Raw genomic sequence first — 21,991 nt, forward strand, 5'->3', positions numbered from 1 at the left:
CTGGAATCACCAACCTTGCAGCTCAAACTGACTTTGCAGTCCAGTGCATTAACTCACAGTGCTACATGTAGTAACTGTCAATTTTGTCTCCTTATTTTCAATCCTTCCTTCTTCCTCTTTTTCTATGGTGCACACCCTCAGATTAATCTACCTAAAATATCATTAATCATATAATGGATTTGGGCAAATGACTGTAGTGATTTCTCATCTCGAGAATAAAATACAAGTTCTGAACCCAACATTTGGGGCCTTCACAATCTATTGTTCTTGTTCTCCTTTCTCATCTAATCCTCTACTCATCAAAGATACACCTATTTTGCTCCTATCAATCTAGTCTACTAATCAATTCCTGCACTTGTCACACTCACCTCAAACCTTGCTCCTCTACAATTTTAATGTTGCGCCTCCTCCCCCATAGGCAGGCTCTCTCCCTTAGGTGAAAACTTAACCATTTATAACAGTCCATTTTGAAACCTAGATTATCCATACAAACTTTATGAAAAACAGTGCCACAACAGGTATGTTGTATCGGTTTGGGAAAGATGTACCTTTTGAGTCCCATGGACACATTGCATGACAAAGAGAAGTTGTTATGGAAATTAAACAAATGGAACACTTCCCTCCGGTGAGCACAGGCCTTGCTGGGGCTTCCTTTGCCCACTAGTACCATTTTTAAAGAACAGGGTGTGCAGCCTTGGATCATACTGATTTCATTGTTAGGATAAGCACTGGACTGTGAACCATAAGATCAGCAGTTTGAGTCCACCAACTGTTCCAAGGAAGAAAGATGAAGTTTTTTGCTTCTGCAAAGATTTACAACCACAGAAACCCCATATGACTCCACAAAACTTAAAAAGAACAATTCTAATAATGTCAAGGGTATGTCTGAAATATTTTAACTAGAATGTTTTCCAATGATTTTAAAGATGATTTTATGGTACCAATTACACTGCTCAACTTTGGAACATAGAAACCAAATCTAATAACTTTCTATTTACTACTCATAGTATTTTAATAGTCCATGAAACACAGATTACCATGATACAGAGTACTGATGATGAATAATATTATACATATAAATAAATGAATAGCTAGATCAGCACTGTATTACAAACTCACCAGTTGTTCATTGGAAATCCTATACAGGGTCAGTATGAGTTGGAATCAACTTGATGCCACTAACACCACCACCTTACAAGTTTTCATTTTGAAATTAATCAAAGTGACAAATATTGATTAAAATTATCACATGAAATTTGCGTTTTCTTGCAAATTAAAAATATGTCAAATCTCCATATTCATAACCTGAAAATTAAACGGTAATATTTGTTAAGTAATGAAGTATTACAATTACAACATTGGGCTACTAATCCCAAGGTCAGCCATTCAAATCCATAGGCAAAAGATGAGGATTTCTGCACCAGCAAAAATGTACAGTCTCAGAAACCTTATGTTGCTATGAGTCAGAGCACTTAACAACAACAACAACAGAACTACAATAAGATAAACAAATGAAAAGCTCCATAATCTGCATAAAGACAATAAACTGCTGAAAGAAAATATGTATAATACATGAGGGTTTCAAAAGCTCAAGGAAACATCCCATTGTCTGTTTATTCCATTTTCCCAAGTACTTTTTATTATATGGACTCCTAGCATGGCTCTGTGGGTTAATGCACTGGCTGCAAGGTCTGCTTAAACTGTAAGGTTGGTGGTTCAAGCTCACCAGCGTCTCCTTGGAAACCCTATACAAGGTCGCTATGGGTTGAAACCAACTCGTTGACAGTGAACAACAACAATGCTTTTGATTTAACTTACTAGTCAGTTTTGGGAAACATAACTATATTGTACAATTAATATAATTTTATGTTGGTATGTTTTTGTCCTATAGTGTAAACAAGTTTACCCTGATTTTTAAGACTCCACATATCCTTTAAAGTTGTAACTAGTTTGTGAATGGATCTGTGTGGTCCTAAAAAATCAGAAGGAAAAATGGATTTATATTTAGATAATATTTTTTTTAAAGTCCTGAAGCCTATGTTGTTATCATTAAATTTTTAACTCATGGGCTATAGTAAATACAGTAGCTAATGAACATTAATATTATAACAATTAAATCAGTTAATTGATTAACAATATATTATATACATATTTAAATACATACATATTTAATTGATTAACAATGCATTATATACATATATAAATGGTAGTGGCGGTGGCATCGGTTCCAATGCATAGTAACCCTGCATAGAATTTCCAAGGATGTATGACTGGAGCAGAAAGCCTCAGCTTTCTACCAAGGAATGACTGGTAGTGTCAAACTGCTGACCTTGAGGATAACAGCCCAATTCGTAACCAATACACTACCAAAACTCCTATATATATAATTGGTGTTGTTGTTAAGTGCCATTGAGTCCTTTCCGATTCATAGCGACCCTGTATAGGGTTTCCAAGGAGTGGCTGGTGACCTTGTGGTTCAAACCAGCCTTATAGTCCAGCTCATTAACCCACAATACACACTAATTAAAGTGCCATAGTGCAGATGTATGTATTTAGTCTATTTTAAATTAGACCATAAACTAAGAGAAGATGGCTTATTATTTTGCTCCTGAGTCATCTGGATAATTTATTCCTTCTGAAGCAGTGAGAAATTCCTACTGAAATGAAAATTGCTGAGCTAATGTTCAAAATGTTAATACAAAACGAAAAAGAAAAGAAAACAAAAATAATTCTGTAATAACATGGGCAGACAAAATATACACAAGGTGGGTCCAAAGAAGTAAAGAATACTGTGATTCCTTCAATTAATGACCACAGAGGGAAACATACTAGCATATGTTATGGTATGTTTATATTGGCTAGTGTTATAAACCTTCAAGCTTTTAAATATTTAAATTAAGATAAAATGTAAAAGACAATAACATTAACCCTCCTCTCTCAGACACACACACTAAACAACAGTAGCCATTCCCAAAAACAGGGGGATGGAAAGGAGATGACACACTTTCCCTGAAATTCAAGAACCTAAATCCTGAACACAACAGAGGAAGCAGTACTTCTATTTAAGGCCTTCTCATAGCTGTCACTCCACCCACTGGATGTAGAAACAACCAAGTTGTTCATATTTCTGAAGTTCTGCTTCTCTAAATTGACTACAGTTAGAAGGGAAAAAAAAAAAAAATCCTTTCACTTTGAAAACTTTTAAGTTTTAATTTTTCCTTGAACAAAACTTTATCTTTCAAAATCAGGTTAATAGCCTTTTCTGGCAAGCTCAGGGTCTAGAAAATTCTAACAGTATCTTTGTTCTTTAAAAATGCTTATGGTTGGGCTGTTAAACTAGTTAGAATATGCAAAAAGTGCCCTGACTTGAACAGGATTTACACATTCTCATTCTCTACTCTTTTTGTCACCCATGAAAAAAAAAAAATTTATTACTATCGTATGAGTTGCCCTAAGACTATTTGTTGTTGTTAAGTGGCATCAAGTCGGTTCCGAATCATAGTGACCTTGTTTATGGTTTCCAAGGTACAGCTGTTAGGTTTGAATTGCTAACACTGTAGTTCACAGTACAGTGCTTATCCTACCATACCAGGTGTTTAGTGAATGCCAAAGGGCAGTAATGGAGTGCAGGGTTTCTTGGTGTTCTATAACGTAAACAGTTAAATCACACACTTACTTTAGTAAGTCACTGAAAATCTTTTCTGTTTTCACCTGCAGGGCAGCAAGCAGTGCACCCAGGCTGTTTTAGGTATTTTATTTTGGATGGATAAATTTGTGGCGTAGAAAAGGGGATCTGAAAATTTTATGCAACAAAGTGTCTTGTCAAACAAGGCATTTTTCAAGTGTCAGCTCTCTGTGCTATATGGATCCTATACAAAACGTCTTTAAAATTCTGTGGTGAATGCACTCCAAGTGGTGGTATGGCATGAGAGAGGAAAAGGGTCAGGTGTCAGGTCACCTGGAATCTTAATTCTGGTGCTGCTCATACCTAAGCAATACAATTTGGAAAAATACTTTAACCTCTCTCGGTCCTCAGCTTCCTCCTCTGAAATCATGATTAAGTTTCTCTTTAGCTTTTGCATTTAAGAATGATGTCATTTTCCAGGCGCCCTGGTGATGCAATAGTTAGAATCTCAGTTGCTAACCGATAGGGTCAGCGGTTACAAGCCACCAGCAGCTCCATGGGAGAAATGACCTGGCTGGTCTGTTGCTACAGAGATCACAGGCTAAGCTATCCTTTGGGGACAGTTCTACTCTGTCACTGTAAGTTGGAGTCTAGTAGATGCACACAGCAACATATCATTTTAAGATTACGAGAAGGTCCAATACCAGCTTCAAGGGAATTATCTGGAGAACTTTAAGCTGTAGAACAACATTTAATAATTCTGGGGTGGAGTTGAGAGAGCTGTGTTTTTGTTTTTGTTTTGGGGCTTCCCTTTTGATTTAGCTTACTAGTCAGTTTTGGGAAAAATATATCATACAATTAATATAATTCTATGTTGGTATGTTTTTGTCCTATTAGTGCAAACAAGTTTACCCTGATTTTTAAGACTCCACATATCCCTTAAAGTTGTAACTATTTTGTGAATGCATCTGTGTGGTCCTAAAAAATGAGAAGGAAAAATGGATTTATATTTAGATAATATATATATTTTTAAAGTCCTGAAGCCTATGTTATCAGTAAATTTTCAACTCATGACCTATAGTAAATATAGTAGCTAACAAACATTAATAGTATATCAATTAAATCATTTAATAAACATTAAGAAGCTTATTGAAAAAACAGATCCAGATGCTTGTCCATGGGAAGCTTATCGTTAACAAGCCAAGTAGTCTGTAATCATAGAAGAGAATTTTCTCTTGCTAAATGCAAAACCAAACTGAGAATTTGTTGTGATGAATCACACAAGTAACCAAATAAGTATGACACAAATCCTTATGAGTGTGAATCACAAAAAGTTTTAATACATTTTGTAGTAACTGAGCTCTTGCACCCTGGTCCAAGATGGTTGCTGGGGCCATCCGACGTGGGGTATCAGAGATCCCGGTACTGAAGACTAATGCTAGGCCCCAAGATTATGTGGGTGCAGTGTCACAAGGAAGAAAGTCAGTCCCTTATCCAGTATGTGGGGAACAACAAGCATGCGGACAATGATTGGAATCCAACAAAGATGGAGCTTGGTGGTTTGGAAAATGGTGGTACATCCATGACCTCCTCAAATATGAGTTTGAGATTCCTATCACATATCTCACTACTAAGCTAGAAATTGCAGTCCCTGAACTACATGGAAAGACAGCAAAGATGCACAGTAGTGGCAAAATATGCCTGACTGATCACTTAAAGTCTTTGTGGTCCAGGAATGTGCCTAAATTTGGACTAGCTCATCTCCTGGTTCTGGGGTTTGATCCACAGCTCACAGTAGAAATCCTAGATCTGGTTCAGAAGGGTGTGCTCCAGCATAAAGAGAAATGCAACCAATGAAGCATCAAGTCACTGAAGCAGGATAGAGGGATCTTTGCTAGGCTAGGATTCTGTTTCCTGAGGGCCAGCTTTCTTACTCATCCAATTGCTTCCCCTTTCTCACGCCATTCTTAGTTTTTACTAAGAAGTTACAGCAAGCATTGCTGGAGAAAATCACAAAACAAAACAAAGAATATTGCTACTGAGCTTCTAAGGTAAGCTGCACACAGAAAGGAAAAATGGGCCTTGGAAAACTAAGAGGCAATTTAGAGCCCCTCCCCAAGTGGAACAGTGTTAGACCCTAGAGGGATAGGGCTAACGGAAAGTAGGGACATAGTCTTTTTGGTTCTTAAGACAACCCATCAATAAAAGCTCCTTTGGTGGAAAAAACAAAACAAAAGAGTAACTGAAAAACATTTTTCTACTTCTTACTATTGAGAAGTTGACCTGGTGGCATAGTAGATTATGAGCTGGACTGATAACTAAAAGGTCAGCAGTTGGGATCTACCAGCCACTCCTTGAGAGAAAGAAGAGGCTCTCTGCTCACATAAAGATGGATAGCTTCAGAAACCCTACACAGTGGCACATAACTACTACCCCTACTGAGAAGTAACTAGGAACCCATGGTTTCAGACAAGCAATGACCATATGCATCCATGTTACAAACTCAAAGCAGTAAGTCTGGTTGCAAAAGAAGTTTCCTCATTCACTTCTTCAGTTTTACCTTTGAAAATCAACACTTTATAGTGTTTTGTATTTTCTTATGAATATTTTCAATGTTTTAGGCAGTTATTATATTTTCCTTTTACAGGAAAATAAAAGTGTATTTTGTTTTTTGAGATAGTACCATCTGAACTGCTTATTATTTAACATTAAGTAACTACTTATATTTAAGGAACCATGGTGTGGGATAAGCCCCTGACTGCTAACTGCAAGGTTGGTTGTTCAAACCTACTAGGTGTTCCTTGGAAACTCCAAACAGGGTCACGATGAGTCACAAGGGATTCAAGGGCACTCAATAACAACAACAAAAAAAGGGACATAGTTTATATTTTTATTAGGACATTTTTGGCAAGTGTGATTTAAAAATACAACACTTAGACAATGAATCTTCCTGGGGATAAATACACACATACAAATGTTTACCTTGAGTAGCATAGCAACTGCTGCAAAACTGTTAAGGCCCACAAAGATTTATGTTGCAGCTTTCTTAGCCAAATGCACACAGTACATTTCAAACTGATAAGGAGCCTTTAACCTCATTCATACCTAACAAAAGGGCTAGGAATGCAGATTAGGTTTTAGTGTTGTAGTTCAAAACCAAAACAACAATCAGAAATTATTCAAGAGTTGTCCAAGAATTAAAAATAAATAAATAAAAACATTGTCTTTTTGTAACATCCCTTCTTAAAGATGTCTACCAATCTAATTTCTAGCATATCAAGTTGCTATATTGTATATAGATCTGACTTTAAGAAGCAGACAGGGCATGCAGACAAAAATGCCTGCCAGGAACAATTGACTGGATGCTCTGCAAAAACACATGAATGCTCTGGAACAATTCATTTAAACATGCTTCTTTGCCTTTTCCCCCGTTCTAATCTGAACTCATCCAAAAAGTTATCTGAGTTATGTTTTAAAATTACTTTTAAACCAGAAAAGCAAAGCAAATGCTTGAATTTCCACTCAAGAACAGATGTTTTAATACTGTGTAGGTAATGCAGATTATATACTTAAGTGAGAAATCTCAGGGAAGGTGGCCAGTTGTAGTCATATAAAGTCTTTATATTGAGGGGTTCTTATTAAAAGAGCATGGCAATTGAATAAAACTTGACACATCTATATAACCATCCCAGTGACAGGCCAGTTTGCAAAGTGAACAACTTGCAACATTCACTACTTAAAAGCAGTAGCTTCAGGGCTGAAATTTACAACTGACCTTTAAAGACAAGGGAGTTTCCTGGTTTCAGACAAGCTGAGAAGCAGCAGTATTCTGTCTGAGTCCATATATGGAAGAAGAGATAATCGCTTCTGTTGAAATTGTTGTCTTGAATAAAAGTAATATTTATGTTCATAAGTACAGCTTCTTAATAACTTGATGAATTAAATAGCTATTACTGGCTGGATTTTTCTATTAGTAAGAAACATGAGAGCTACCAAAATCTGACTCCATTTAAAAATTAAGTCATTGTTACCCTCAAATTTTCCTCACCAACAGCATCTGTGGTCCACAATCAGTCCAGCTAAAAATAAGAAAAAAAAAAAAAGCAATCCACTCATTCCACGCTAGTGCCAGCATCTTAGGTTTGAAGTTCTTGATAGAAGCCAAACTTTTACCAGGGAAAAAGCTAATTGTTGGCTGGTGAGTCAAACAACATACAGGAGCTTCCTAATTTCCTAGACAAAATTATGGATTGCAAATACTAATCTAAATCCAAAATAGAATTTTATGAGACTACTAAATAACAAAGTCAGCACATTCTTTGTGATGCCACCTGTTGTTGTTTTTTTCTAATTAACATTTAAAAATTATTCCTATGAATCAAAATATGACCAATGGATAAAAAATTGAAGCACCATTTAGCAGCTACAAAAGTTTGACAACTATGCACCACGTGACATTGTTCCTAATCTATTACACTGAGGGCTTGTTTACTTGCTTTTTGTCATACTATTCAAGACAATGACCAATAGTAAGGAATTTAAAAGGAAAGAGAATGTGAAGTAAAAGCTATCAAAAGAACAACACACCTTCACTGCAAAACATTAAATAATGATTACCTTGTTTCAGAATCTCTAAAGTCTCTTTCATACAGAAATATCTACTATAGTATAATAGTTTTTTGATCAAGTGCCATAAAAGGATTATGGAATGTTTTCCGGTAATTTAGCTGCGAAATAGCATACAAGGGGACTTCAAAAAGTTCATGGAAAAATTCCATTTGTTTGAATTCCATTTTTTCCATGAACTATTGGAAACCCTTCATATTACATAGACATTTTCAATTATGGATTCAATAAATTAATAATCAGATAAGAAACTAAGCCTCATTCTTACTCGGTATGGCACTTGAATGGAACACTTTATTTGGGGCACAATTATACAGAAATAGTTTTCTTTGCATACAATTTGACAGTATAAAAAGAGTGTGAGCCAGTAGCTGAAATTCAGTTATCTCATTTGCAAAATAAGGATGGCAATAAAAAGACCCCTTAGAGGGATTGAATGACATAATAAACACAATTAATGTCACCGAACTGTACACATGAAATTCATTGAAACAGCAAATATTTTGTTACACAGATTTAACTATAATAAAACATGTAGTGACATTTTTATGAACTAAAAATGAAAAATTAAGAAAGCTGACATAGCTAATATTTTTTAATCATTAAAATAAAAATAAGCCGCTAGGGGATTGTTTTGAGGAAAAAATAAGATATCTAATGAAAGTGTATGTAAAATATTAAGACCACTAATGATCTCCACAGGAGCTCTGGTAGCATAGTGGTTATGAGTCGGGATGCTAACCTCAAGGTCAGCAGTTTGAAACTACCAGCTGTTCTGCAGGAGAAAGATGAGGCTTTCTACTCCCATAAAGATTTACAACCTCTGAAACCTTATACAGGGTCGGTCGCTTCCTGCTATGAGTCAGCACCAATCATCTCCACATGGCTGAGTTAAAAGTCCATTTTCTCCTAGTTGATCTATCAGAGGCATGTGTCACAAGGCTTTCAACACACCATGGTGGTTGGTTATGTGCTGTGGAGTTGGTTCCGACTCATAGCAACCCTGCACAGGGTTTCTAAAGCTGTAAATCGTTACAGGAGCAGAAAGCCTCATCTTTCTCCCCTGGAACAGTTGGTAGTTTCGAACTGCTGACCTTGCGGTTCTCAGCCTGATTCATGGCCTCCAGTTTTCTTCTGACCTCTATAGGGGCTCCTTCTATACTCTATTTGCTGCCTTCTGCTGATCTTCTCTGATGTATTCAAGTATCCTAAGATTCAGTACTTCGGTCTCTTCTAGTTTCTGTCTATATTCATCCCTTTAGTGAACTCACAGTGTTTCATAGTGTTGCATACCACATATATGCTGATGACCACCAAACTCCTACTTCTAACCGGCACTTGTTAACAAGTCACAGCAAATGGCAATTTTAGTTTATGGAGTCATTCGGTTTTGCTCACCATCTCTGATTTTCTTACACACTACATCAAATTCTCTTGGTTCTACCTGCAGAGTGAGTCTAAGATCTGACTTTTTTTTTTACCACCTCCACCGTATAGACTTTATAATCCAAACAACCATCTTTTTACTGGTTTACCTGTTTTTGCTTTTGCTTTTGTTGGCTGAGTTAATTGAGCTTGATATATATTAATCTAAAATTATAAACACAATTCGTAAATATACTAACAATGCTTATTTTTCTAGAAATATACATGTGATGCTGTAGGTTCAGAATTGGACTGTGAACCACAAGGTCTGCAGTTCAAACCCACCAGCTGCTTATTGGAAACCCCATAAAGGGTCACTATGAGTCAGAACCAACTCAACTACACTTAACATACATCTATATTTAAACATATAACTTTTCAAAACTGGTTTATATTTTACAAATTCCACTGATTATTCTCTGTGGAACCTAATGACACAGGATGGTACAAATTTCACAACTCTCAGTGAACCTACCATGCCTTCTTAAATCTATTATTCATTCTCCCTTGAAGTATCTTCCATCTACTCATAAGACACCCGCTGCCAAAAACTGCACCCATCATTAAAGCCTGATGAGTACTCTCTACTCATTTGGGTGTGGTAATTCATGGCCATGGCCCTTCAGAACTCAGATACCATATTCAGTTATGGGGTTTATTAGGGAAGTTAACAAATTACAATGCAAGATTAAAAATTGCTCTGAGAACAGTTCTTCCTCTCTTCAGCCATGCCCACAGGCAGGCCTCTCTCTACCTGGGGCAATATTACAAAGCTCTTTTAAGGCTGCTGAAAAATGCTCATAGGACACACCATGGCATTATAAGACATTCAGGTGCAGCTTTGTGGGTCAGCACACCTAGTTACTCCAATTAGGTGCCTAGAGGAAACCAACTCTGCAAGCAACCCTCTGGCCGTAAGCTTTGCTTGCTCCATGGGCTTAATAACCCACCACTCTGTCTCATGCTATGGCTCTACGTTCTACTGCTGCTGCTGCTCCCCTTCCACTTCTGTGGTGATCCAACGAAGCACTCCACTCCTGGCTCTTTCTTCTTTGATGGTAGTGAGATCCCTATTCTTGCTTCTGAGATGGCTCATTTTATAATCATGTTAGAGTTCCAAGTTTTCACAATTAACCCTATTAATGCTGTTGTTTAATGCCGTGGAGTTCATTCTGACTCATAATGATTCTGGATAGGGTTTTCATGGAGCAGTTGGTGGGTTTGAACCACTGACCTTATCAATAGCAATCCAGTGCTTATCTTACAATGCTGTTGTTGTCAAGTGCCGTCAAGTCAGTTCTAGTTTATAGTGACTCTGTATAGAGTTTCCAAGGAGCAACTGGTGAGCTTGAACCAACAACCTTATTCTGTATAGAGTTTTCAAGAAGCAGCTGGTGAGCTTCAACCACCTACCCTGTGGTTCAAAGTGACTTTGCAGTCCAGTTCATTAACCTGCAGTGTCACAATTGTTGTTGTTGTTATGTGCCGTGGAGTCTGCTCTGACTCACAGCAACCCTGTACAGGGTTTCTGAGGCTATAAAATCTTTATGGGATCAGAAAGCCTCATCTTTCTCCTGCGGAACAACTGGTAGTTTCTAACTGCTGACATTAAGGTTTGCAGCCCGATTTGTAACCACTACGCTACCAGAGCTTCTTAGTGTTACAATAGTCACTGATAAATTAATTGTATAATCTATCACTGTACTCCTGTATCTTCTTTTTCCCAGCTCCATCAGGAAAAAGTTGTTTGGTGGAAGTTTTCAAAGACAGTGGCTAGAAGAGCCTCTCTTACCCTCCTATAAAGCGCTGATGATGCAAATAAAGCTGTCTCTTCAGTATAAGTCAGCCAGACCAATCAGAAAAACAAATGTTTCCTTAAATTTAATTCTTCATTTCTTATCCAACAGATCTAAAAACTTTATGTATGTTTTCTGAGAGGATAAATGTTCAAAGCAGGGACCACCTACTTTTAAAAAAATTGTCATTAAGGATTAACAGTACAATACAAAGTTTTAATACACAACTAAGCCTGCTTAGAAATGATCACATACATTATTTTTATTGTATATTTTACTCTCCAGATTGCACCACTTTTTCCTCTAGGATGAACAATTACTTTTAAAAAATGTCATTTGTGCTTTATCTTGGTTTGTGCTGTATGGAGTGACAATACCTGTTTAGTCAGTGTTCAGTGATAGCCCCGCCCAACATTCTTATAACTCTAACATGGCAGATCAGAGCTTGTCCTGCCCCACAGGGAAAATCCTTGAACAAACTACTTTCCCCACTAAGAGAGATTTATATTCAGTAGCTGTTCTGTGGGGGCAGAGGGGAGGAGGGATAGGCATTTCACAACAACAAGTTCAGAAAATGCAAGTCTAGGTTTGTTTATAACTTTCTGCTGAGAAATTCAAAAACGACATGAGTACATGATAAAATCCTTAGCTCATATCTCTTGATTTTCTGAGTTTATATTCCTTGCTTAGAAAATCTTTACTATGAAATGAAGAAACAACAACTCCCCCAGAATGCAAGGCTCCACTAGTCAGTTACTTTAATTAAAGTGTGTAAGTTTGTAGTAAACCAAACTTCAAGAATGTTACCTACTCAGCATGCAGGGCTCAATTTCATAAGGAAGATAGGAATGATATTTACTTTATCAAGTACCACGTCTTCTATCATCTTTGGTATTTTTAAATCTTTCTGTGAAATTTCTATTAAGCTACAAAGTTTTCATTGCTTATTCACAGATCTGAACACCACAAAAAAATAAAAATGTTGACAGTTATATGTCCTCACTTATAGCTTTTCATGTTAGTCACCACACTAAAAAATTGTATCACAGGGTTCTGGATATATATATATATATAGGCCTATATATGTTGTTGTTAAGTGCCGTCAAGTCGCTTACGACCCATAGCGACTCTGTACAGGGTTTCCGAGGGTGTAAATCTTTACAGGAGTAGAAAGCCTCATCTTTCTCCCGCGGAGCGGCTGGTAGTTTCGAACCGCTGACCTTAAGGTTCGCAGCCCGATTCGTAACCACTACGCTACCAGAGCTCCTTAGGCATATATATATATATATATATATATATATATATATATATATAATCTATGATAAAAAGAGCATAAAGCACTTTTTATGAAATATGTTTCTATCATCCCAAGTATACAAAGAACTGTTGGCTAAAGCAAGATGTGACTTTGTAAATGGAGGAAGAAGGAAAGTTAAGCCATTCAACTGTATTACATTCCGTTATGTGCTGCACTAAGGTAACGAAGGTGAACACCACAGCCAGAGTGGAATTTCCTTCTCCTGGTGGGCAAATCTGTATCCCTTAAGTGAAGACTACAGTGAGGCTAAAAGCAAAATGCTTAGTTCTGCTTGGAAAAACTGAGGAGGGCAATAATGAGGAGGTAAAACTACAGATAGAGCTCAGAAAACCACTAAGTCCTTGTTATACATATTCATAGGAAGATGCAGTTCAGGTATTTAAGGAAACTGAGATTGGGTTGGGAAAAATACATTGTGTTAAGAGAAAAAAAGAGTGTGGAGGAAATACTTAAATTGATGGGGAAGCATATGATGAGAAGAGCCTCAGAGATAAATTGGGGCATGATTAGGAAGCTTCTGTGTACCAAGCTAGGGAGTTTGGGCTTAATTACAGAGCAGCAAGAGTCAAATGATATTTTAAGAAAGGAGGGATACAATCAAGTTTATGATTTTGGCTTTCTACTTTTATTCTATGTGAGGACACATTCCAGACTGATTGAGGATAAAGGGAGGAGAGGGGACTCTGGAGAGAGCTACAGGCAAGCCTGTAAAATTCGAACCTTTTGCAGATTTGATACACTTTGTATGTAATGACCTTTCTCCCTCTATCATATGGCTAATAACTTGTTGTTAGGTGCCATCTATTTGGTAGTGATTCATAGCGACTCTATGCACAAAAGACCAGAACAATGCCTGGTCCTAAGCCAACCTCACAATTGTTGCCATGCTTGAGCCCGTTGATGCTGTCACTTTACCAATCCATCTCTCTGCATGAGTTCCTCATTTTCTCTGACCCTCTACCTTACCAAGTATGATATCCTTCTTCAGCCACTGGTATGTCCAAAGTATGAGAGATGAAGTTTGGCCATCCTGGCCTCCAAGGAGAACTCTGGCTGCACTTCTTCCAACAAAGATCTGCTGGTTCTTTTGGCAGCCAATGGCACTTTCAATATTCTCCTCCAATGCAATAACTCAAATGCATCAATTCTTCTATGGTGTTCCTTTTTCACTGTCCATGGCTCGGGTAAGGCACAACTTAGTCCTCAAGCTGACATCTTTGCTCTTCAACACTTTAAAAAGGTCTTGTTCAGCAGATTTGCCTAATGCAATACGTCCTTTGATTTCTTGACTGCTGCTTCCGTGAGTGTTGATAGTTGATCCAAGAAGAATGAAGTCCTTGACAATATCAGTCTTTTCTCCATTGATAAGAATGTTGTTTATTGGTCCAGTGGTGAGGATTTTTGTTTTCTTTACATTGAGACGAAATCCATACCGAAGGCTGTGGTCTTTGATATTTTTCAATAAGTATTTTAAGTCCTCTTCACTTTCAGCAAGCAAGGTTGTATCATCTGCATATTGCAGGTGGTTAATGAGTCTTCCTCTAATCCTGATGCTATGTTTTTCTTCATAGAGCCCAGCTTCTTGAGCTTTTTGCTCAGCATACAGGTTGAATAAATATGGTGAAAGAATAAAGCTCTGTCGCACGCTCTTTTTTTTTTTTTTTTTTTTAATTTTAAGCTCTTTAATGTTCCCATGTTCTGTTTGAAGAACTGTCTCTTAGACAACGTACAGATTCCTCATGAGCACAATGAAGCGTTACAGAATACTCATACTTTGCAATGTTGTCCATAGCTAGTCATTATCTACACAATCAAAAGCGTTTGTGTAACCAATATAGCACACATAAACATCTTCCTGGTATTCTCTGCTTTCAGCTAAGATCTATTGGATATCAGCAATGATAGCCCTCATTCTATGGCCTCTTCTGAATCCAGCTTGAACCTCTGGAATTTCTCTGTCAATGTATGCTTGCAGCCATTTCTGTATTACCTTTAGTAAATCTTTATTTGCATGGGATATCAAAGATATTATCCAATGATTTTCAAATTCCATTGGGTCACCTCTCTTTGGAATGGGCACAAATATGGATCTCTTCCAATCAGTTGGCAAAATAGTTTTCTTCCAAACTTGGTACAGACGAGTAAGTACCTCCAGTGCTGCCTCACTTTCTTGAAAGATTTCAATTTTTTATTCCATTAATTCCTGGTCCCTTGTTCTTTGCCAATTCCTTCAATGCACCTTGGACTTCTTCCTTCAGTATTATTGGCTCTTGATCATATACTTCCTCTTCAAACGGTTGAATGTCAAACATTTCCTTTTGGTACAATGACTCTGTATATTCCTTCCATCTTCTTTTGATGCTTTCTGCATCATTCAATAATTTTCCCAGAGAATCCTTCTAATAATGAAAGATGAGGCTTGAAATTTTTCTTCAGTTCCCCCTTCTTGAGAAAAGCTGAGTTGTTCTTCCCTTTTGACTTTGATTCCATACCTTACACATTTTGTTATAATATTTGACTTTGTCTTCTTGAGCTGACCTTTGAAATTTTCTGTTCAATTCTTGTACCTCCTCATTTCTTCCATTTGCTTTAGCATCTCTAAGCTGGAGAGCAAGTTTCAGTGTCTCTTCTGACATCCATTTTCATCTTTTCCCTTCTTGTCCTCTTAATGACTTTTTGCTTTCTCCCTGTATTATGTTGTTGATGTTAACCCACAAATCTTCTGGTCTTCGGTCTTTTGTGTTTAATGTATCAAATCTGTTCTTCATATGATCTCTAATTAATTCTCCCTAAAATATGTGTTGTAAGGAACTGTGGTAGCATAGTGGTTACAAGTTGGGCTACTAACCTCAAGGTTAGCAGTTTGAAACTACCAGTGGTTCTGTGGGCTTTCTGCTCCTGTAAAGATTTATTGCCTTAGAAACCCTATACAGGGTCACTATGAGTCATAACCAACTCCACAGCACACCACCACCAAAATACTTGTTGCAAATACTAACTTTTATGCCTGTAGTTATAATCCCATTTGGGAATTGGTTTTCTTTGTTATAACAATAAGGTGGGATTAGTTTAACATGTATCTTAATCTCTTTTAAAATATAAAAAGAGATTAACCAATTGAGCAGAGAGAGAGAGAGAGATAGGGTAAGACAGATGCCAAGACACACGGAGAGTTCCAAGGAACCAGGAACCAGAGAATGAAGACATGAGGACTTTTGTCTGGAGTTGACAGAGAGATAATCATTCTGTAGAGCATGTACTCTGAATTCAAACTGTTAGCTTCCTAAACTGTCAGACAATAAATTTCTGTTTGTTAAAATCACCCACTTGTGGTACTTGTTATAGCAGCACTAGATAACTAAGACAGAATTTGGTATCAGCGGAATGGGGTGCTACTTTAACAGATAACTAAAATGTGGAAGCAGTTTTGAAATGAGGTAATGAGCTGAAACGGACACAGTTTTAAGGTGCCTAATGGAGTCCTGGTGTGGCGCTGTAGGTTAATGCGCCAGACACCAAAGCCATTTGAACTACAAGGTCAGCGATTCAAGCTCACCACCTGCTCCTTGGAAACCCTCTACAGGGTCGTTATGGGTCGAAACCAACTTGACGGCACTTCATAACAATAGTAAAAGCATACATCACTTTGAAGAGGGTCTTGGTAGAATCATAAATGTCCAAGGCAATTTGATGAGGTTTCAGAAGGATGTGTAAAGAGCCACAGAGAAAGTCCCTATTGTCTTAGAGAATATCTATGGTATCAACAACAGAATGCTGCTAGAAATGTGGACTTCAAATGTGTTTCTGGTGAGGCTTTAAAAGGAAACGATGAACATATAACTGGGAAATGGGGGAAGGGTAATGTTTTTTATGCAGGAGCAAAGAACTTGTCTGAATGTGTTAAAATGTTTGTGGAAGGTAGAACTTGCAAGAGATGAACTTCGATATCTGGCTAATGAGATTTCAAAGCAAGATCTTAAAGGGGCAGCATGATTTATCCTTGCCATTTATATTTAAATGTGAGCGGGAAGAGATGGACTGAAGAGTGAACTGTGCAAAATTCAAATAGAACGTCAAGATTTGTAATATACTTGTACACACTAAGGAATGTGGCCTAAAATTTTTCATAAAAGACATGGCTACATAATCTTTTTGTAAAGGAATTAAGCCTATGACTGATGGATCTAATCAATGACCACAGAAGAAAACTCATCAGCGTGGAATGAAGGAAATAGAGAAAAAAAACTAAAGAAAAGAACACTGTCTGCCCTTGGAATTCTACAGACAGGAAACAGGCCAAAGAAGCTTCCTTACTTGTTCTCCAAGAAAAGAAAATGTTCATCCTGGAGCAGTTCAGAGACCAGCAGAACTGCTGGAAGGAACACTGGAAGCTAGCACAGTCATCTCAGTTTTAAAGGGTGAAGTCAGACTCTCTTGGATCTCAAATGGTAGGGACACAGCCTTCTAGGATTCAAAAAAGTTGGATCCTCACAAATTAGGCTGTAGAATGTGGAGCTGCCATTAAGGTATACCAGGGGAACTGGGCCACTACCCAAGAGGGTGGGGCTGCATGCCAAAGGGGAAGAAGAACAGGGTAATGGTAGTAGGGTCACAACTCAGATGGACTAGGAGAATGGGGCTACCCAAAGCCAAAGGAACAGAGTTGCCACCCATGGGACCTGGAAGGTGAAGGTAAAACCTAGAGCCAAGAGGCATCCACACAGAACACAGAGGGTGTGGCCAACACCCAGAATCTGAAGTGTAAAGTTTTTGCCCAGACATTTTCTCTAAACACAGAGCATTATTTCCAAGCCTTAAAAGCTAATGTAACTTGTTAAGCATGGTTGTAAACATGCTTGGGGTCTATTATCACTTTTTTCCCATAACTCTCTCACATTTATAATGGAAATGTCTACTGTGTTCTTGTTCCACCATTGTAATTTGGAAACTGATAGCTTGTATTTTAGATTTGACAGCTTCACAGATGAAGAGGAATGTTGCTCCTGGATGAAACATATCTAAAAGGTCTAACACATGTTTCATTTAAATAATTCATACAATGAGATTTTTAATTTGTAGGTAATTTAAGGTTTTAAGATGACTATGATGATGCGGATGGAGTAAATCTTTCAGGAAAACACAAAATGAGGAGAAATATCTATCAATAATTGGAGCATGGAATATACAAAATTTAATCTAGGAAAATTTGCTGTTGTCAAAAATGAAATGGAATGCATAAGCATCAATAGCCTAGGAATTAGTAAGATGAAATGGACTAGAATTAGCCATTTTTTAATATGACAATAACATGGTTTACTATTTCAGGAATGACAAATTGAAGAGGAATGGCATTGCATCCATCATCAATAAGAATATTTCAAAATCTTGTTTGTGATAGGGTAATCTCCATATGCCTAGAAGGATGACCAGTTAAAACAACTCTTATTCAAATTTACACACCAACTACTAAAAATAGTGTTGATGAAAAATAGTTGTGGCATTCAACACGTTTAATCTTATTAGAGATAAAAGGAGTGAGTGTGAGCAGAGAAGGTAGGACCTAGTACCATCAAGAAAGGAGAGCCACAAATGAAGTGTGTCTTTTGTACCTGGGGTTTCTGTGCTGTGAAGCTCCTAGATCCAGGAAAAACTGATGTCAAGATTCAAGGAGCTCTCCAAGGAATGCCAGGCCTACAGATGCTGAAAGGGGACAAGGGCTTTTTGTCTTTCACAGCTGGTGCTCTGAATTTGGACTTCTAGCCTCCAAACTGAGAGAATAAAATTTCTGTGATAACAGCACTAGATAAGAAAGACACCCTAAGTGCCATGGAGTTGGTTCTGACTCATAGCAGCACTATGTATGGTTTCACAGAACAAGTGAAGTGATGGGTTTGAACTGTAGACCTTGCAGTTAGCAGTCCAGTGTGTATGCAGTAGCATTACAAAAGGACACGCAATGTATCTAATATTCTAGAATTATGTTTATTTCCCTAACTCCTATCTCACCCTTAATAAAGCCTTCCTGGTTTCAGCAGATGTCTCCCATATCATGAGGGAGACATTATGTAAAATGAATAAATGTCAAGATATAAACAAGCAAATACATCATAACTATACTTGGTGTTAGTTGCTGACAAGTTGGCTCCTACTCATGGCAGTCTCAGGTTAAAGTGAACAAAACACTACCCAACTCTATTATCTTCAAGACTGTCGATATGTTTGAGCCCAATGTTTTGGCTACTAAGTATTCTGAATGTCTTATAAACTAGAAGCTTATCCTCTGAGACTATATTGGACAATATTTTTTTGTGTGACTTTCAATGGCTAGTTTTCAAAGGAGATCACCAGGACTTTCTTCCTAGTCTGTTTCATCTTGGAAGTTCCTCTGAAATCTGTTCACCATGGGTAATGCTGCTAGTATTTGAAATATTTGTGGCATTGCTTTCAGCATCACAAAAACATGTGAACCACCATAGCAAGACAAACTAACAGAGTAGTGGTGGAAAACCACATTAACAAGCTCATAGCTATCCAAGGGTCATTTTCAGGATATATAAATGCATTAAATTATTTAAGAAATATAAACTGAACATACAGTATGGGTCCAACACTGTTCTAGGTGCTTATCTGTCCGCTTTTCATACTGTGATGGCTTGTGTGTTTCTGTGATGCTGTTAATTATATCTACTGGTATCTTAAACACCAATAGGGTCACCCATGGTGGTCAGGTTTCAGACTAAGACAGACATGTCTCTTGCTTCAGATTATTTGTCCTGTTTTTCCCATAACTGGAATAATCTTCCTCCAGATACCCATATGACTTTCATCTTCACCTCCTTTAAATTTTAGCATTCTGAATGTCTTACTCGTTTCATTTATCAATGATATGTTCTTCCCAGTAGATTATGCAGTCCATAAAGTCAGAGACATATGTTTTACATTGTTGTATCTATCCTTCTTGTTCCAATGTGACCCTGTGCACAACAAAACAAACCACTACCTGGTCATATGCCATCCTAACACTTGGTATGTTTGAGCCCATTGTTGCTGTCACTGTGTTGATCCATGTTTTGTATATGTTCCAACCTGAGGTGCTCATCTTCCCCCACCATGTCTGACAGCGTTATGCTGCGATTCATAAGGTTGTAAGTGGCTAAACATTCAGAGGTAGTCTCCCTCTCCTTCTCCCTAGTCTGTCTTAGTCTGAAACCTGTCCACAACAGGTGTATTTTCCTTTTAACGAAATAGTACTGACTGCTGTGGTGGGGCAGGATAATACGCTGAACTGAAAAGTCAGTTTGAACTGCTAGGTAGGGGGTTCAAGCTTACCAGCCACTCCTTGGAAACCCTATACAAGTTGCTATGAGTTGGAACAGATTCAACAGCAGTTACCACCACCAACAACAACAACTGACTGCTGCATTGAAAACTGACTGAAGGAAGCAAGAGTGGAAGCAGAAAGGCCACTTTGAAGGTTGTTGCAATAATTTACATAGGCAAGATGGGGAAGCAATTAGATATGCAAAAGAATCTTAGGTTATATGCATGGGTTGGCTATAAAGGTTTATGAGCCAATTGCTTATGGATGGTCATGACATTGAGTGAGATCTCCAAGAGAGTGGGAGTAGATTAGGGATGAATACCAAGGTTTCTAAGTCTGCATTAAAGTGGTCTTGATTTGTTTTTTACGTGCTGAGCCTACAGATGCTCCATTATTTTAAGTCAGGTAGAGGAGGTAGAAGCAACAAAGGGGGACTGCGATGGAGTAGACAGAGAGAGAGAGGCAGAGACCAGGGAAAGACCTATGATCTAGAGGAGCTCCTGGGTGGTGTAAACAGTTGATGTCTTCGGCTGCTAACTCAAAGACTGAAGTTGAGTCCAACCACTCATGCCTTGAAAGAAAGGCCTGGTGATTTATGTACAAAAAAGATCAGTCATTAAAAATCCTATGGAGAGGTGGAATTCCTGATCCTCATCCAGAACATTTTGAGGTGGGAAATTTCCACTGAAAGGACAAGCCTGGAACAGCTAGAAGAAACAGAAGATACTTCTTGAAAGAAAGACTAGCAGGAAAAATCAAAAACAGTAACAACAGTCTGATTGACTACTATAAGGACAAGCAAGTCATTCGCCTGGGAGCCATCAAGGCAAATGGTCAGGTCCCCTCAGGTAAAACTAAAACTCAAGGGGAATACATGAACAGGCATGGGGTCTGGCTGGTGACCACATTGGTCACTGATAAGGGGAGCTGGGGAAAAACAGCAATGAAGTTGTGAGTAAATCCAACCACATTCAACAGACTCCTGTCAACTTGGGTTGAGATGTGGTTGGTCAGAAATATGGTAGGACCTAGCAACTCCTGGACATAGTCACAGAGGACTAGATCGGAGAGTGAAGGGTCCGATGATATGAAGTGAGGGAGATGCACAAGAACACCCATTCTTGCAGATAACCATTTGACCTGGCTTCAATAGCTGGATGACCAGCACTTGACTAGAGGAAGAAAGAAGAAGAAAAAAAGAGTAATCCGCTACAATTTGATGAACTTGACCTATGCTTGTGGATATACTAGCTCAAAAGAGGGAACAAATCATTATAGCGATGGTCATTCCTACATCCTTGGTACACAGGATTGACAGGGATGGGCAACTTAGACATTGACTACGCAAAGTGGAGGGTGGGGGGAAAACAAAGGCCCGAAGTGACTGGCTTACAAGCTTTTGAGAGGGAGCCTACTTTCAAAGGGTATTGGGGAAGGCAGACTCTCCACTGAATGGTTCCAACCTATCTGAACAGGGCTGATGAAAGGTGATGGGGATACGACTCTTGTGGTTCAATAGTGAATAATTGATATCACGACTGACTGTGAGTGTTGCAAATATAAAGGTAGACATTTTGTAGCAAAAGGAGGGCAGTGGCTGATTTTGCAGTCCAGGAGTGGAGGACCCTGGGACCATCAAGGGAGAAAAGCAGAGTGGACCCTATCCAGAGAAGAAGTGACACCAAAGATGGTGGCAGATACAATGACGTGGAGAGATGGAGTGGCTGGGGACTCTGGACTCGGTGGGAGAGGGTCTGTGTGTTGACAGCCAGGGGGCAGACTTTTGCAGTGTACCCTTTGGCTGTTTGATGATGCATGCAGAGAATTGTAATCATTGCAATGAAACAAAATAAAATAGGATGAATGTAAAGCTAATGTTC

The 21,991-nt window shown here is 38.1% G+C and overlaps 1 protein-coding gene and 1 pseudogene across 1 annotated transcript in view; one reads left to right on the forward strand and one right to left on the reverse strand.

Annotated features, from left to right (window-relative positions):
- The window catches only part of PDGFC (platelet derived growth factor C), a 355,850-nt gene that overhangs the window by 20,564 nt on the left and 313,295 nt on the right, over positions 1–21,991 (reverse strand). The gene's annotated exons all lie outside the window — the stretch shown is intronic.
- Positions 5,006–5,482, forward strand: LOC102831635 (annotated as a pseudogene).

The sequence above is a fragment of the Chrysochloris asiatica genome, unplaced genomic scaffold (assembly GCF_000296735.1).
Source record: "Chrysochloris asiatica unplaced genomic scaffold, ChrAsi1.0 scaffold00112, whole genome shotgun sequence".
NCBI classification, from domain to species: Eukaryota; Metazoa; Chordata; class Mammalia; order Afrosoricida; family Chrysochloridae; genus Chrysochloris; species Chrysochloris asiatica.